Raw genomic sequence first — 18,280 nt, 5'->3', positions numbered from 1 at the left:
TGAAGGGAGTCTTCATGATAGTCATGAGGTTCGACATCTAATACATCTCATCATAATCCTATGCCCAAAAGGTTAAAATCTTCATCCCGTTGACACTTCTCAAATTCATCATCTAGGGATCGGCATGTGAGACAATCCAGTGTATCATGTCCGCCCATGGGAATGCGGGGTATCTGCATGCAATTCGGTATAAGCCAGACTTGTGAATGTTCACATACACCTAGCAGTCTTCAAGGTCTTCCTCAAATATGCTTATGAATGTTTCATTGACTTCTTGCCATTTCAGCTTGATGTCCTTATCTAGAAACATCTTAGTATCGTCATATATCAGTAGACATGCGGACACTTGCTCAACTGCTGCTCCAGCTGTACTTCCATCAGTGTCTTTTGATCCCACTCTTTGGGAGGCCATTGATCTTGTACTGCTGAGAGGAAGATGAACACCTAAAATATCTAGAGACAAAGCGACATGCATGGTAAGAAATCTGTCAGTGAAAACCAAATAAAATTTCAGAATGACATAATACATACCTGGGGATTGATAGGCAAAGATTGTGCAATTTTCTCTAGGAGGCAGGGAGACTAGCTTCCAGACTTGTGCAAAAAGCATTCTAAATTTTCTACGGAGGCTGATTAGCTACTGGATTTTCACAATACACAATCCAGGCTGACTGCTAACCGCTGGAATTACGCAATGTGCAATTACAGCTAGCAATGACTGCAGGCTCTCTCACTGCATTGCACAATTTTCTGGTCCAGCAGTCACTGTCCCTCAGAAATGCGCAAAACAATCCTGGAGGACAGTTCCTGGGTAGAAATGCGCATTTCTAGAGAGGAAGACAAAGCCTTCCTTCTCCAGATTGCGCAATGTTGTCTGGGTGAGGCAGAATCCAAGCCAAGGCTACCCAGACCTACCGATGGGCAACTGAAAGCAATTCTGAAAGTGAATGCATGGTGATACTGAGTGAAAGCATAAGTGATTGATCGTGCCTGCAAACATTGGATGAAAGATTTAGAAAACAAAACAACATGCATGTGGGTGAAGAAAGTCACCGAATCTGCGACCGTTCATGCAAAACAGTTTCATGCATGCGACAACAGTGAGATAGCAACGAAAACTGAAATGGTGCTAGCACAAGCTAGTATGCATGTAAACGATAGAAAGTGTTCAAATAAATCAAGCAAACAACATTCACACAAGTGAAAACACAAAAATTGATAGAGATGTTGGAAAAGACAAGTTGAGACCACTTACCCGTGAATAGTTGAGTCAGATGTGTCGAAGAGTCTTAGATGTGATGTGGGATGTCAGAGCTCCAAGATCGATGTCAAATAATGAGCTCTAATGCTTTGAATAAATAAGTTTGAAGCTCATGACGTGCATGCCACATATCTATGAAAAGGCAACACTTGGAGGAAAGATTCTAAAATGATCTTTGCATGCAACCTCCAGCTGCGAAAAATAGCTCCCTGAATCAAGCGATGTTATTTTCATGTTGCCTTTTTCTATTCCGGGAAAAGAAAGCCATGCATGCAAGTCAAGTTTTCCTTGGTCCCGGGTGGAACTGGTCAACCCAACTGCACACGCAAGAGGCTACCCAACTATTGGGAGAAAATGTGCTTTTCTAGATGGGAGCTAGGTTGGCTGCCCAAGAGATTTGCACAATTTCTGGGCAGAGCAGCTGACTGCTGCCCAAGATTGTGCAAATTCTGGGTTAAGCAGCCCTGTTCGGGAAAATTGCGCAATTTTCACTATGAGGGTTAACTGGCAGAATTGTGCACTTTTGTAGCCCAGCAGGCCGCCAGACATAATTGGGCAATTTCTGGAGGGAAGGCTGGGTTCCTTCTAGAATTGCGCAATTTCTTGAGGGAGCTACTCAGCCTGCAGCTGGACCAAGTTCGGGGAAACAACCTGTGAGGGGAATGAATCAAGCTTTTATCAACAGGCTTTATTTCTGCAAGAAAAGGACTGAAGCTTATGTACTTGACGAAGCAAGACAAGGTGTTGTGAAAGGTTGGTAGGGAGGCTCCAAAACGAAGCTAAGGCAAAATTTTGGAGGGTGGTTGTATCCGCTACAACATGATTATGATGATGATGATGATGATGCTGATATGGTGAATCCTTTGTACATGAATTGTAAGTTGGATGATACAAATGATGAGATTAATGAGGAAGAATATTAATGATATAAAAATGTTGAAAAGTACGAGGTATGTATTTATATGTTTTTAGTCGGTTTGTTCTCTTTTGTTCACCTTAAATTTTTATTTTCCTATTTTTTATGTTTGAATATTACTACATTTCTTTTAAATATATTATAGTAGATATATTGGGTATGGGAAATTGAGAGTGATGTTGGGGAGGGGGGAGGGGGGTGGGGTGGTTGGGGGGTGGTTGGGGCGTGGGGGGGTGGTGTGGGGGGTGGGGGTGGGCAGAGAGGCCATGTGATCTTCCACCTTCACAAGGTTGGCCTTGTTAAGTAGAGAATATATTATCCTTGAAACGAAGAGAAGCCCATTTATGTTTATGCCTTAATTTCCAATTTTCAATTTAATGGTTCATTAAGCAGACGTACTGGACAAGTTAGGTGACAGGTGAACTAGGCGAAACAACTGTAGGTAGACATGCGAACTAAGGTCGGCCCATTATTTCCCATGAATTGACTTCCCACCAGGGTGTATCATAATGATTTTTAGATAATTGACAAAATTAATGTTTAGGTGTTAAAAGTCAGGTTATAATTGATTGATTATGCAACATTGACATACTAAAAAATGATAACATTTTGTTGCCATTGATTAGCTAATTATTTTCATTAACTTATGTGCACAACAGGGAAAACATCCATGCCCTAGATGCACCCTCATGAAGGTGGAGCACCCAAGCTCCCCTAGGGGAGTCACGAGCTAGGCATGCCAGGGCGTTCGCCCAATAGGGGCGCCCGTGCAACGAGTAAGTTTGTCGACCCAAATTGGCAAGGGTTTCCTGCATAAAAGAACTAAGTTTGGCCCATGACTTCCCATGAATAGAGTTCCCACCAAGGAGTCTCATAATGGTTTTTAGAAAATTGACTAAAGTAATGTTTGGATGTTAAAAGTCATTTTATAATTGATTGATTATGCAACATGGTACTAAAAAATTATAAAATTTTGTTGTCATTGATGAGAGAGCGAAGGTAGGGCACCTGAGAACCCATGGTATCTTCACGTGCTAGGCATGCTAGGGCGCCCGATGCCCATGGGGGCATCGCGTGTTAGGTACGCCAAGGTGCCTGCCCAGCAGGGATGCCCGTGCGACGAGTTGGTGGGTTGGCCCGACTTGGAAAGGGGCGCCAGCCTATGACTTTCCATGAATAGAGTTTCCACAAGGGCATCTCATAATGATTTTTAGAAAATTAAGTAAATTAATTTTTAGGTGTTAAAAGTCAATTTATAATTGATTATTGATCATGTAGCATGGAAATAACAAATGATAAAAAGAAATCCATTGATGAGATAATGATTTATGTTCACTGATTTGCACAACAAGGTGAACGCCCACACCCTGGGTGTGCCCGCACGAAGGTGGCATGCCTAGGTGCCCATGCAGGCATCCCCTACTAGACACACCAGGGCACATGGTGCCCATGGGGGCGTCACGTGTTGCGCACGCCAGGGCGCCTAGCGTCCATTAGGGCATCACATTCTGGGCACGTCGGTGCGTCGATGCCCATGGGTGTGTCACTAATTTGCATAGCAGGTTGAAAGCTCACGCCCTAGGCATGCCCGCATGAAGGCGAGGCTCCTGGACACCCATGGGATCGTCGCTTGCTAAGCATGCCAGGGTGCTCATGAGACGATTTGGTGGGTCAGCGTGACTTGGCATGGTGCGACAACAAAAAAGAAGTAATCTCGGCCCATGACTACCCATGAGGCTAGTTAGTGTTGATATGATATTACCAGTCTTGGTTTGATAGGGAAAGCTCTAAGGTAAGGCTTCGATCTATGACCTATAAGCTTTTTCGGTCTCCTCAAGTCCAGTCAAAATATCTAGTAGAAAGGCTCCTTAATCCATGCCTACTATCTTGGGGTGAATATATCATTATAGAACATGCCTATAAGGTATTTTTTCAAGTCGACCTACATCCTCTCATAGGCATCTTCTTCTAACTGGAACATAGAACTATATCTATATACTTGTCCCTTCAATATATCTATAAGATGCCTTTCAAACATGACTTACGATAGACTATTATTGACCTTCTTCTGATATTGATATCTTCATTCACAAGCTTCATACTTCCTATAATATTGTCTACAGTAAAAGCTTCTAAGGTGCTAATTCAAGAAGCTCTACTCAAGGTGATAGACTAGTCCTCTTCATGAGTTCAGGTCAGAGTTTTGTAGTTGCTCAAAACATACATATAATTTCTCCTTTTTATACCTTTAACAATAGGTCTAGTCCCTTGAGACATCTGTAGCGTTCTATTGCAAGTTTGTCACTTTAGGGCTTTCAATAGTCCCAAAAGTATGTGAAATTGATCTTCCTTCAAAGTGTCACAACTTGATGGAGTGAGAGGTTTCTATTTGGAAAGACTTTTATAACTCTCAGAAATTTTGAAGATAATTGTGGTCCTTTAGGGTGACTAAGCTTTTGATTATACCTTCCAAATGAGCCTACAATGACTCTATATAGTTCGGTCATGGTCCTTCTTAAAGGCATTTTTATGATGATTGAATGGGAAGTGCTCATCCAGGGGAATTTCAAGGAGTTTTAGGATATTTGGAAAATGCATTGTAGGGATCAATTGCAAGATATGTTTGAGGGCTACTATGTAGACATTTGCAAGCCAATATAGAGGTTGATAGATCAAATCACAAGACAATACATGAATATTATCATATTATGAGTCATGGATGCTTGTGGTTAACTAACGCCTTCTATTGAAAATTGAATGTCGTGAATTGACATTATTTGTTTCAAGATCCTCTCCTACTCATCAAAATATGGATTGAATGTGTATTAATGATAGTGATTTAAGAAATCCTATAAAAATTGATAAAATTATCAACTAAAGTCTACCTCTACTAATTCAAATTACATGATTTTTTTTTAAATGTAACCATTTAGTCGTTAGGGGAATTTTCAGGTCTAAAATGGGCCTCATAAGAAAAATGTACAACCAAAATAAAATTTATAAGAACCAATATGATTCAATATGATGATGTCAACCATGGGGGATGATTCACCATTTTTTGAGTAAAAAGTAAAAAGATTAAAAAATAATAAAATAATAAAACTACTTTTTCAACTCGTATTTTCAACTTATCTCGCTAAGGTTTTACACAAATTTCGAGCGAGAGTACTCGCTGGATAAAAATTTTAATTCCTCATCCAAGGAGTATCCATGTTGCATACTTTCGATGGACCCTCCTACACGAAAAATGAGAAATACTTGAAAAAACATGATTGCAATCACGTTTTTTAGGTATTTCTCATTTTTCGTGTAGCAGGGTCAATCACGTTTTTCATGTATTTCTCATTTTTCATGTAGTAGGGTCCATAAAAAGTATTCAACATGGGAACTCCTTATATGAGGAATCAAATTTTTCATCTAACGAGTGTTGCCGCTCAAAATTTGAGTAAACCCATAGGGAGATAAGTTGAAAATATGAGTTGAAAAAATAGTTTTTTCTTTTTTCCCTCTAAAATTTGATGATGTAATCTAACTTTATTTTATTATTTCCATTATTATTTTATAATTTCCTTAGGAGGCCCATTTTAGACCTCAGAATTCCCCTATTTATTATTAATTAATAAGATTAATCACTATTTTATATCACATAGTTGTTGATTTTATTTTTTTAATAATATTTTATTTTTTTATTAACAACTACATTAAAAATTATATTCTTAAATAAAAAACATATTATATTAATTATTATATTATTAAATCAAAACCATATTATATTAATTATTATTTTATTAAATCAAAACCATATTATACTAATTATTAAATTATTATTAATATTTCCTAGATCGTATATATGTTTTTGGAAGTCACTGCATATGGTTTTCTATATACTGTGAGTTTTCTCGGTGGCTCTGCTCCCTTATACATTCAATTCTTGCAATAGAAGTGAGGGTTTCTCGATGGCTCTTCTTCCCACATTTGATGCTTGCAGCAGGCCTCATGGTTTATTGGTGGCTCCACTCCCCACATTCGATTCTTGCAGTAAACATCAAGGTTTCTCAGTGGCTTTGCTCCCTACATTCAATTCTTATGGCAAAATCAAGGGTTTCTCAGTGGCTTCACTCCCCCCATTTGATTCTTGCAACAAACATATGGTTTTCTCAGTGGCTCTGCACCCCACGTTTGATTCTTGCAGTAGACCTTAGGGTTTCTCAGTGGCTCCACTCCCTACATTCTATTCTTGTAGCAAACACAAGGTTTTCTCGGTGGCTCTGCTCTCCACATTGTTATAGACATTTTTGGCACTGCAACCCCAATCAAACATCTCCATAAACCAAGGGCTCCTAAGTCCCTAAAAGTGTTGTTTCATACCCTAAAGGAACAAGATCAGCTTATTACATCATCTCCCAGAAGTTCTCCACAGGAAACTGCTCAGAACTGGTCAAAACTGGACCATACAGGTTGCTCAGTGCTAAGGGTGCGATGCATCCCACCTGCCCAGTGAAAAGGGTGTGATTCATACTGAAAAGCCCTTCTCTAGGGTGCGATGGGCGAGAGTGGACAAATGGCAGAGACAGTTTGCGAGCTGGATGATCATGGAATCTTCCAGAAACTTCTCCTGTGACACTTGCCTCTCTGAATTCGCCCAGGGATGAGTAAGAGATCATCAATCTCCAAGTGGAATCAAGAACAATCAGAGAGAGGACACCAATCAAAATCCCAGAAGCTGACTCACCCCCCTATAATCATCTATATATGGATCCCTTCCCAGAGATCCACAGGCTGGAATTTTGTATCTTGTAAGGAAGTGTTGTTGGTTTCTTGTTGGAATATCATAGTGTTGGGTGATCTAAGCTTTTCATGAGGTGAAAGAAGGGCTTTCATGCTGGAGGATGATGCTAGGTCAGAACAATTGGTTGTAATCCTCTTTGCTATTCTTGACATTAATAAAGCTATTCAAGTTTTCCTCCACATTCTTGTATGTTTGATGATATATGCATTTGTGTGGTCAATATACATCTGGTCCTATATTGTTTGTGATTGTAGATCTCTGTTCTTCCATAGTATTATGTTTCTTTGATTCCACAGGTTCTCTTTGAAGCTAGGTAGATGAAGGAGAAGCGGCAAGGATCTGTCAGAAGGGAGAGGAATCGAGCAAGGAACCAAGCGCAAGACTGAGGTTGGTGTCCTTCATTCCACTCTTATCTACTTCTCATAAAGGAAAACGAAAGTAGTTTTAGTTTGCTTGTTTCTAATATAGCTACCAGTCTTAGTGGGACTAGCAGCTCCGAGTGGACACTAGATTTCCCGATAACACACATTCGATTCTTGTCGCATACCTTAGGGTTTCTTGGTGTCTCCTCTCCCCACCTTTGATTCTTGCAACAAACCTTAAGGTTTCGTTGTGGCTTCACTCCCTACATTCAATTCTTGCAATAGATCTAAGGGTTTATCATTCCCTTGAGTGTTTTTTCATGGCTCCTCCCTATATTCAATTCAATGTTTTCTTGAGTGTTTCTCGGTGGTTCTTCCATACATTTGATTCTTACAGACTGACCTAGGCGATTATCGGTGGCTCCTCTTCATATCTGGTTCGACATTCCCTTCCGTGTGTGAAATCCATCAAGAATCCAAAATAGTTGGCATATTTGGGCATCAGGGTTAAGTAATGGTAAGTCCACATTCCTTCTTGAACACCTGCAATTCTAGGGTTTTCAAAGCATTATCACAATAGGCACAATCAAGACCATTTATGCCCTAAAAAAAAACTTATTTTCTCAATGTATGCATTAATAAGAGAGTAGTAGCATGGTTATCAATTAATTAATCTATTCATTCCTTCTTGAGTCCTTTCTTTAGTCATGGGTTGTAACTTATTCATCCATCTGTGAATATCGTATTTAGCCATGGGCAAAGAGAGGTGGTGAACTGAGCAACCTATCGGTGGTAACATGATACTAGTAAGTTCATACGTGGTACCCAAAAGATGATATGTGGTATCCGAAAGAATTTATAAGTCATTTTAGGGTAAAGAGTCAATATAGTAGTGTTGCATCCCCACCCTACACTATTTTGGACTATAATTATGAGTGGTTTGGTTTTTGTTTTTGCTTCATCACATATTCATTGTTCAAGCTCAATTAACAGCTTAGCTTTGTGAATACTGTGTCTATTCAAACCCTTACAAACAGTGATATTGTTCTCTTCCAAAGTTTAATGATTTTGAATGCAAGTTAGTGGTTCTGGACTTGAGAATAGGGCTACGTATAGTGCCCAGAGCTATGATCCAATTAGAAATGAGTTCGATCTTGAGAGGATGGATTTCTTGATTGTTCGGTCTCTTGAAAATAGGCTTAAGACACCTCTGCTTACTTTTGAATAGGATTGTGCTTTTATTACAGTGATAAGGTCTTGGATTTACGCTCAAATTTGGATTTTTACTAAGCTCTCGTCTCCATTGTCGACAATGTTGTTATAGAAACTAGTGCACTTTGGTATATTGGCACCCCCTATTGTATATATGCCACCTATGTTATGCGACCCTATTGCATGGTATAATTGGTAGGCATTGTATCTCTCTCTCTCTCTCTCTCTCTCTCTCTCTCTCTATATATATATATATATATATATATGGATCTGTATGTATGATGATCTCATTGTAAAATAATACAAAATCATTCAACTATACAGTCTTATTATATTGATATGATATTAGCATGGCATGATTTACACATTGCAGTTCAGTATTGTCATGGCACTGCACATGTGTGAAACATAGTAGTATGGCACCATGTGGCAAAGGTATCCATGCTATCATTTCTGAAACCTCAAATCTTAGTGACAAGATTGGCATGACAAATTCAATGATATTACAATAATGAAAATTTAGATATGTTAGTGGTTTCAGTGTTTCGATGGTCAGTGTAAAGTTGTAACAAGTGTTTCTATATGTGAATATTTTTCTTCTTATGTTACTTTTATATATGTTATATTGTTATTGTTATTGTTATTTTTATATAATTGCACATAATGTTATAATCGTATGGTGTCAGTCCATTATCATTATTATTATGATGTGTTTATCATCAAGACAATGCTAATAAAGAAAATCACAATGCAAACAAGAGCACAAAAAATAGGCTCCATGCTAGGGAAAAACCCTTGCATAAAACATAGAAACTTCTCTTCTTGTAAAAATTCAAGGAAGACTTTTAAGATCTTTGATTAAGACAACTCACCAATTGATAGCCCAGCCACCCAAACAACAATGCTTCTTTATCTAACTCAGTTTGTTGCTCTTCTTTTTCTCAAAATCTGAACAGAGATAGATTCCTTCCCAAGTATGCAAGCTTTCCAAACAAAAAATTAATGCCCAAGTCAGAAAAATACATTTTTCTTCCTTTCCTCGTTATCCTTCTCTTCTTTATCACTCTGAATTTTCCTCGGACTTATTGAAGAGTGCGAATTTCTTATCTATCTCCAATTAGGTCAATTATATGTCTTTTATATAGTCTTTTGGTGAGGTCCAAGGGCCTCTTCTGGGGCCGACTTGATGGGTTGGCCGACCCATCGCTTGGTAGCTTCTAGATATCATTTTTACATTTAAAATATTTATTTTACATCAATTCAAGAGCCCCTCATGGAACTTTACATCATGACCTTGATTTTGACCTTGTCACAACCCTAGAGCACACAAATGTGTGTTAAACCTAAGACAAAATAATAAATGAGAAAGAAACCCATTCTTGAATAAATAATTATCTTTTTCCAAAAGTACAATTTTATTTTCTTTTTATTTTGAAAAGTACATTGATTACATCAATTCATGGTACATAAACAATTATGAAGGCCAAAGACGAGTAAGTATTCACTGACAATTCCTATCACTTCCACTCATGGATTTGGCAGTCTACATCCACCATCATTTCACATTAATAATAGGCCTGAGACCTCTCATGTGGTAATTAATGTGGATGTTTTTGTGGGTATGGGTGTCCATAACAAGACATGTAGCACTATCCCGATGGAAGGTGGCTCAAACTCTACGTTTGGAACTCTCTATCCTTTCCCTCCATTGGAGTGGGATTAAGGATTGAGGAGCATAGAGGTTCATTACTTGTTCCAAAACCAGGCCACAATAGTCATTGGTATAGGACAAGACTTGTCAAATCCCATGGGAATAGTATTTCTCTTGTGGTAGGAAAGGAAATTTGTCTTTATCAAGTTGAGGAATTTCTCAACAAAACATTAGTTAGTAAGTTATTCAATTGATGTGTTAATATAGGTTATTTTTCTTTGTGTATGCAATAATTTGGGTTTCCTTTTCTCATGTATATTTCCATTAGTCATTTCACGTTGAGAGGATAGCATGGTTTTATTCTTTGGTATGAGGAGGGAGCATGGAAGATATTGGCCCAAACATGATTATTAATGAATCGTTGTTTTCCTGGGCTTATACTATGGTACCTTATTTTTATGTGTGGATACATATAAATCATATAATGTTTTTATTTGGGTAAAATTGCCCAATATCCCACTTGAACTTTGAAATCATGTAGGTATTAAAGCTATAGGATATGAAATTATTATGATGAGTATGTAGAGAATAACTTGTGGCTAATGGCCCAGATTCTAGTTAATATCAATGCTAGGTAGGGTTTATATGAATCAATCCAAAATGTTAGTGGTGATATTTCCTATACTCATATTCTTAACTATATGGATGTTTTATTTATCGTTCTAGATTCCATGTAATGGTCCACTTAATGGTGAATTGTTTTCGATTTTCCATTACTTGACATCATGGGGTGGGTATGTATAATGGAGAAGTTTGTCCAAGGACATGAATGAGGATAATTCACCCGGAGTAGTTCCAATTGTGGATAGTGTACATCTTGTTATTGATCTAGTCAAGGATATGGCTCATTTGATTCATCCTATGAAAATGTTTATTATGATGTGGCTAGAGCAAGGAGTTCCATATCGTTAAACACAAAGAACTTTCTTCTAACTCACTTGTATTATTATAATGTTCTTGTGGTTTTGTCAAGACTTTTCTCAACATCCCTTATGACACACACTAACAATTTCTCTCATTTGATGGAGTGTTATTGGACGTTCAACCAAATAGGTATTTGTCAAATCTATCTTCGTTGAGTGACGAAAGTTCAAGTAGGATAGAAAAAATTGAGAAAAATTTGTTATGTCATCTAGCAAGCGAAGATCAAATAGAGGTGAAAATATTAAAAGAAAATTCCATAGACACATGGAAATTTTTCTCACTAAAGGGGGGTCATGTTCTTATGATAATGAGAGCATAGATGTATTGAGGTGCTATTGTTACACATCATTTTGTCATTGTCCCTGTACTCCCCATTCCTTGATCCTAGAGGACCTCTATAGTGCACCTCATGTGTTTTCATATCATAAAGAACATGTCCTTACATCATCTGTAGAACATTTCCCTCTTACATCATTTCCAGAGAATATTCCTTCCAACTCAGTTTTCAAGGTCGGTGTTATCCCTCAGTTTCTTCCCCATGCCGATTTGCAGAGTTTAACACTGAGCCTAGCACCAATCAACATCAGTATCCATACATTACCTGCACTGACCCTCTTTTGGAAAGTTTTTATAAATGGAAATGAAGCTTCCAAGTCTAGAAGCTTCGTGAACGGAAGTCTGGTAAATGGTTAATCGAGATAGATCCGAGAGAAATTGTTTGGGATCTTTTCCCCTATTAAAATGGAACAAACCAAAAGAGATAATACCTCTCCCATCATAAGAGGATTCATATCCCCTCCCTCAAGCTATATAAAATTCTATTATTCCAACTTCAGCTAGCTAATGAAAGGGCTGGAATAATCTGCAAACCTTGAGAGCTTTAGCCTTCTAGTTTATACTTGTAAAGGGAGAATAAGTGTGTAGTTTGTTTGCTTTGGAGTAAAGAGGAAAAATCCTTGAACTTCCATTGTTTGAGGTGAATCATGAGATGCTAACAGTGGTGCTGGAACCCAGACACGTCGAAGGAAACCTGCAACACTAAGGCGAAGGTTGTACTTTCTTTTTTGTCATAATAATACAACTGATATTTTGTTTCCTATATCAATTGCATATGGTATTTGGTAGCTTAAGACTCCTTAGCCTCTTAAGTAGGTTGAATCTATTGTATGATATCATGTGTGCTTTGATTTCTTGTCTATTTGTTTTAGGTGCTTGAATGACATTAAGGAGCTGATCACTGGAGAAAAGACACAAGGACTTCATCAAACAAGGGAAGCGATACAAGAGGTAGGATCTTATCCATTCTCAATATAAGGGAACTTATGTCAAATTGTCTTATTTGTGGCTAGACCCTCTCCCCTGGGTTAGATGGATTGTCTTTGTCCACAGAGAGAATCTTCCTACTCCACAAATTGGCGACCACAGTGGGGATCCATCCCTCTCTTTGGATTGTTTTTCATTTTATGATTTGTGACAATTTTTCTCATTTCACTCTTTCTCTTTTGTAATCTGTACTTTGCGTTATCTACTGCTTTGATTCTTCAATTTAGAGTGACAGGTCTAGTTTTGGTTTGTGGATTTTTTTTTTCTTTGATTCCCTCAATTAGCGCTGTTATTTTTCTAATAGTAGCGCCGACCAGCCCGAGTTCCTCTTGAACAGTCTTGCCACAACCCCTTATGGCGCTTGTTTCCAGTTAGACAGTCATGACGATTCCTATAGGTTAAAATCAAGGTTTCTCCTAAATCATTGCCATTGTGTCTTGTCCTCATAGATTTTGTTTCTTGGCTTGTTTGTCTTTATTCACCCCGGCAAGGATGCTTTGTTAGCTTGATTTGTTTGCTTGATTGGTTTGAGGTTGCATTACTTGATTTTTTTAAGTTTTTGGATGGTTTGTGTTCTTAGGGAATCTAGGTCATTGTCCATTCATTCGCTTACATGCTCACCAAATCAAGCTGGATATTTGTTGCATGCATCTATATTGCTATGTTTTCAATTGAACAAGTGAAAAAGTTTTGTTTGCTCTTCTCTTATTGAGCGTCTCTTTTCTAAGCATAGATTACATTGCTTGGTTTGTTTCGATTGGATCTTTGCATATTTTGTTTGAGAGTTCTTTTATCGTGCTTTTCATATGATTGATGTTTGGTTGTTTGAAAATTGTCATTGAAATGTTTATGTGAAAAATTCATTTTAGCAATCCATTGAAGAAAATACATCATTCTCGTTTTTTAATTGATATGTTGCATTAAGTAGCATCATTGAAATCTAGAATTACGTCATCGTGAGCATTTGAAATGAAAAGAAATTATTTTACTGTTAAAAGGACTAGTTGAAGTGCATCTGATAGGAAGAGTAGTAAGTGGAAATAATTTTCAATGTTTTGTTTTGAAAGGCGAAGTAGTGAACATTCATCTTACTTCCAGTTGCTTGTTTGTTGCATTGATTGTTTTCTCTTCTCTCAATTAGGGTAAGCATTCATCGAATTGAAAGGGTTTTGTCTCATATAGCTGCACATAATATTTTTTTCAGGTGACATCAATAAGGCCTAAAACTAAGACTTAATTTAAAGATAAACCTTTAAAATATATTCAATTAACCTAAGGCTCATTTGAAACTAAACGCTTACATTTAGAGGTCTAGGCTAGAGACGTGTTCCGACGTCTTTAAACCTAGAAACTATCATTCGCTTTGGCATTAGACAGCGCTAGCACAGACTTGTGCTCCTCACACCATCGCGTATATAAAGGGAGACCCCACTAGGTTTGTAATCCTTTATCCATAGGAATCCGAGTCTGCCGCCTTGTAAATTTGATACACCAAACACTACATTCTGGGAAATCTCCTACTAGTACTTTTCGGTTCGCTGGGAGGTATTCTGCAGATCACAGTTACCAGGTAATCCCTTTTACCTATATTATCCTGAGCAGTAATTTTGGTCTTTTTGACTCTTTAAATTTAAAATATCATCGAGCACTTGTCCTTTCGAGCTCGTTCAAACTAAAATTGACTAGAGTCATCTTTGACTTGTTCTCGACTCTTAAAACATGAAAAGGCATCAGTCTATTTTAACATCTTAAAAAAAAATCCCCATGATCACATCACATTCCTGATAGTTTTATTCTAGACCACATCATGAGTATATCCTTAATATATTTTAAAGAAGCCTTAAAATTGATATCTCTTCTCTTTTTGTTTGAGACAAAGTCATCGTGGTTGAACCTTCAGGTTTTCCTCCGTTCCCCTTCCTCTCCTTCATCTGGAAGGTCATCCAGAGAAGCTTTCCTGAACTTCCATAGTCGCTTAAGGATCAAGGTGTTGAACTTGGGATTGTTTTGTGTATTCAACCTTTGTCATCCCGTCCGCCTCCATCAGATACTGGGTCACCTTACCAATTTGTCCCGGAATCCCCTGATAACCCTATCCAGACTCCCGAGAGTCTGCAGACTCCTGAAATTCTGCAAAGACTCGTTGTTAATCCATCGGACCCTTTTGTGATATCTCCTCAGCATCCTTATAGTCTGTACGATCAGCCTGGTGTTGCTTTGGAGTTGTCTCCTCGTTCATCTTCAGCTCATCGCTGGTTGTTTTCTATGGAGTCAGAAGATGAAATCCCAGTCTCCTCTCCAAGTCAATCAGAAGTTTCTACGACTCATACTCCTCACATAGATGATGAGCAGGGACATGAGTTCCCTCTAGAAGGATTTCCTTATATGGGAAACATCCCGTCGAGCACCTATTCTCAGATGAGTGGACCCATGTTGCCGCATGGCTACACCATTCTAGCTCAGTTGGTTTTGGGCGCTCCTAGTGCCTCTTCATTGTATCAAAATCCCATTTGGTCCTCTAATGCAATGCCCACATCAAGTCTGTTCATCTCGAACACAGCCTCTCGACCCATGGTGCAAACTACAATCACTTCAGTTCCAGTTCAACCTACCATTCCATCTCAACCTGCTTCGTCATTTCAACCAAATCTCCCAGCCCAACCGACTGTCTCAGTTCAGGTCTTGGTAAGTTATTCTACCCCTCGAGTTAGTGGATAGACTATGCCACCAACTGGGGGGAAAGACCTAAATATTCCTCTTATGTCAGGCCAAACCAATGTGAGTGGATTAAAAACTCACATGGTTGGAATGAATCAACCTTTTTACGACGATATTCCTAACCCGGTTGATCCATCTGGGTCGGGTAGCATCCAATACCAACAGTCATACATGGCTTAGGTTCCATTCCAACCGGATTATTTTCCATATGGTTCACAAGCTTTGGTTACTCTGCCTTACATTCCTCAAGCTAGACCTTATGTTCAGCCTAGTCAATCCGATATGCCTAGTGGATATGGCAGGATTCAATTCGGGAACTATCAATACCTTCCGGGTATAACCCCAGGAACTGTCCAGCAACCCTTGTAGCAGTAAGGGCAACCTTTACAGCCGCAAGGACCTTCTTTGTAGCAGCAAGGGCAACCTTTACTATAGCAAGGGAAAGCATTACAATAGCAACCTTTGCAGTCGCGGACTCAGTTTGTGTAGAAGACCTCTCAACCTTTGTCCTCGCAAGGCCAGCCTTTGCAGCAGTAGGGGCAACCTTTGCTGCAACAGGGGCAGCCTTTGCCATAGCAGGGGAAACCTTTGCCGCAACAGGGGTAACCTTTATAGTAACAAGGGTAGCCTTTACAGTAGAAAATCCAACCTTTGCAGTAGCCACAAGGTCATCATTTACAGCAGTAGACTGTCTATGCATATTAGCAAGGTCAGCCTGTTCAAGGCCAAGGTCACCCTGTTCACGGCCAAGGTCAACCTTTGCAAGGTCAAAGTCAAACCCTGCTATAGAAGGTTCAAAATCCTTATGTTAAAGGTCAACCAATTCAACAACCTTTTAACCCATATGCCCATCAAGGGTCTATGGCAGGACAATATCAAATCTACCCAGGACCGAATCCTCCCTATGGGAAAGGTAACCTTCAATGGGGGGAAAATCAAATGCCATATGGACAAAATCCTCCACTGTGGGGGAAAAATCCTTACCAACAAGGATGGGTTCCGCAGTTTGGGTCTACTCAAAGGCACCCCATGCCATTTAACGCGCAATTGTCATTCTTGGCCACGTTGAACTGCCAGATGTTTCGAGGCTCACCAATGATCCTATCTTACATTCACCTTATTGGCCTCCGGTCCCAACAAAAGTTATGAGTGATTGCCCAAATTTGAGGGAATAGCGAATGAGGATCCACAAGACCACGTGATGACATATCACCTCTGGTTCTCCTCCAATTCGTACATCGATGATTCCATCCGTCTCTAACTTTTTCAAAGAACTCTCATAGGGTTTGCAGCAACATGGTATATAGAATTGCCTCAAGGTACCTACGGTGACTTCAACTCTCTCGCTATGGCTTTCCTCACTCATTTCTAGTTGTCAGTTCGCTATGAAACTGGCACCTATCTACTTATGTCACTTAAGCAAGACACCACATCCCACATCTCCGATCACATCCACTAATGGAGACGTCAGTGTTGTCCCATCAAGTTTGAGATTGCGGATCAGTTGTTGATGGAATGGTTCACAAAATCATTCGTTGGCCTAATTGCTAGGGACATAACTATGGGTGGGTGTGTTATTGAGGATCAAGCCATTGCTCGTGCCCAATATTTAGACCTTGTCTATTTGCAATCTGGCACATTATATGAGATGTTACCGATGCTCCAAGACCATCATCAGATCTAACAGCATTGAAGTATCCATATACACCACATGTTGATGGAGTGATTGGTTTCGTGTCTCAGACTCCCGCGAAATCTTCTTCAAAGCATAAATTGGTCTTGAACACTGGTTCCAATTATCCTTCTAGAAATTCCTTTGGTCCTGGTAAGACCTTTGAGGTTCATGTTGTCCAATCTACCACAGTAGACACAACCTCTAAGGGTAAAGGCAAGGCCAAATTCGATGCCCTAGAATAGGGCCCTCCTAAATCGTCTGTTGGTGATCCTTCTCAAAGAAATCCAAAGTATCATTGCCTCATCTGTGAGGAGGATCATTAACTAAGGATTGTCCCTGAAGATTTGAAGTTAATCGCTTGCTAAAAGGGACCCCGGCTATCTTAAAAGAACCCTTTATGCCCCAGCAAACCCAAATGGTAGACCAACCTTTGTCTTTCGCTTCCACTATTTCCCAAGTGTTTATGATGCATACGCTTATCAATGTGACTACCAGATCTAAAGATTATTCAACTTCTCCTCTCATGTCAAGGAAAGAGAATGAAAGTACCCCTTCCTTCTCTATCCCATCTACCTCCGGTCCTCTCCATATAGAGTGACCTAGTCCTAATTCTTTTCTTAGACCACCCTCTCGAGGTGTGCTCTGAAAGTCCTCGAATAATCCAATCACTTGAACCACTCAATGCTACAGTATTGTTGAGGATTTAGCTCAAGCGCCATCAGCCATGTCTGCTCTTGAGGTCCTTCAAAGTTGTCCCTCTCAGCGGAAAGAATTATTGTCGTCCATTGGAGGTGTTGATCCATCTGATTCCAATCTCATTTTCTTTGATATGGAAACCTATGTTCCACACTTACCCCATCAGGTTTCCTTTCTCATTCAGGTGATAATTAATGAAAATATGATTCATAGGACCGTCATTGATGAAGGTTCTTCCACCTGCATCATGTATGTGTCTTGTTGGAAGGCAATCAGTTCTCCTACCCTAAACCAATCACCTAACACATTGGAGGCCTTTGATGGACGCGATTCTCGACCATTCAGTGTCCTTCCTAATCTTGCCATTACCTTGGAAGGTAAGACAATTAATGTCGAAGTAGAAATTTTTGATGCAAATCTTAACTATAATCTTCTACTCAGGTGGATTTGGACTCATGCTATGCATTGTGTAGCCTCCTCCCTTTTCCACGTGATCCATTTTCCTCATCAAGGGAAAATTGTCACGGTTTACCAATTGTCCTTTTTTGCCTCTTCCTCCTCTAATGGCAATGTTCCCTACATGAAGCATACTAGTGCTCCATATGAGATTGTGGGGGATGGAATTTTCAAAGATCCCGCCTTAATGGGTATTTTTCCTCTCCCACCTCTGCATGTTGCCTCAGTCAACATGAT

This window comes from Pinus tabuliformis, chromosome Q (assembly GCF_031772625.1).
Source record: "Pinus tabuliformis cultivar Carrire ecotype Pingquan chromosome Q, CPIR1, whole genome shotgun sequence".
Lineage (NCBI taxonomy): Eukaryota > Viridiplantae > Streptophyta > Pinopsida > Pinales > Pinaceae > Pinus > Pinus tabuliformis.
This window is presented reverse-complemented; position numbering follows the sequence as displayed.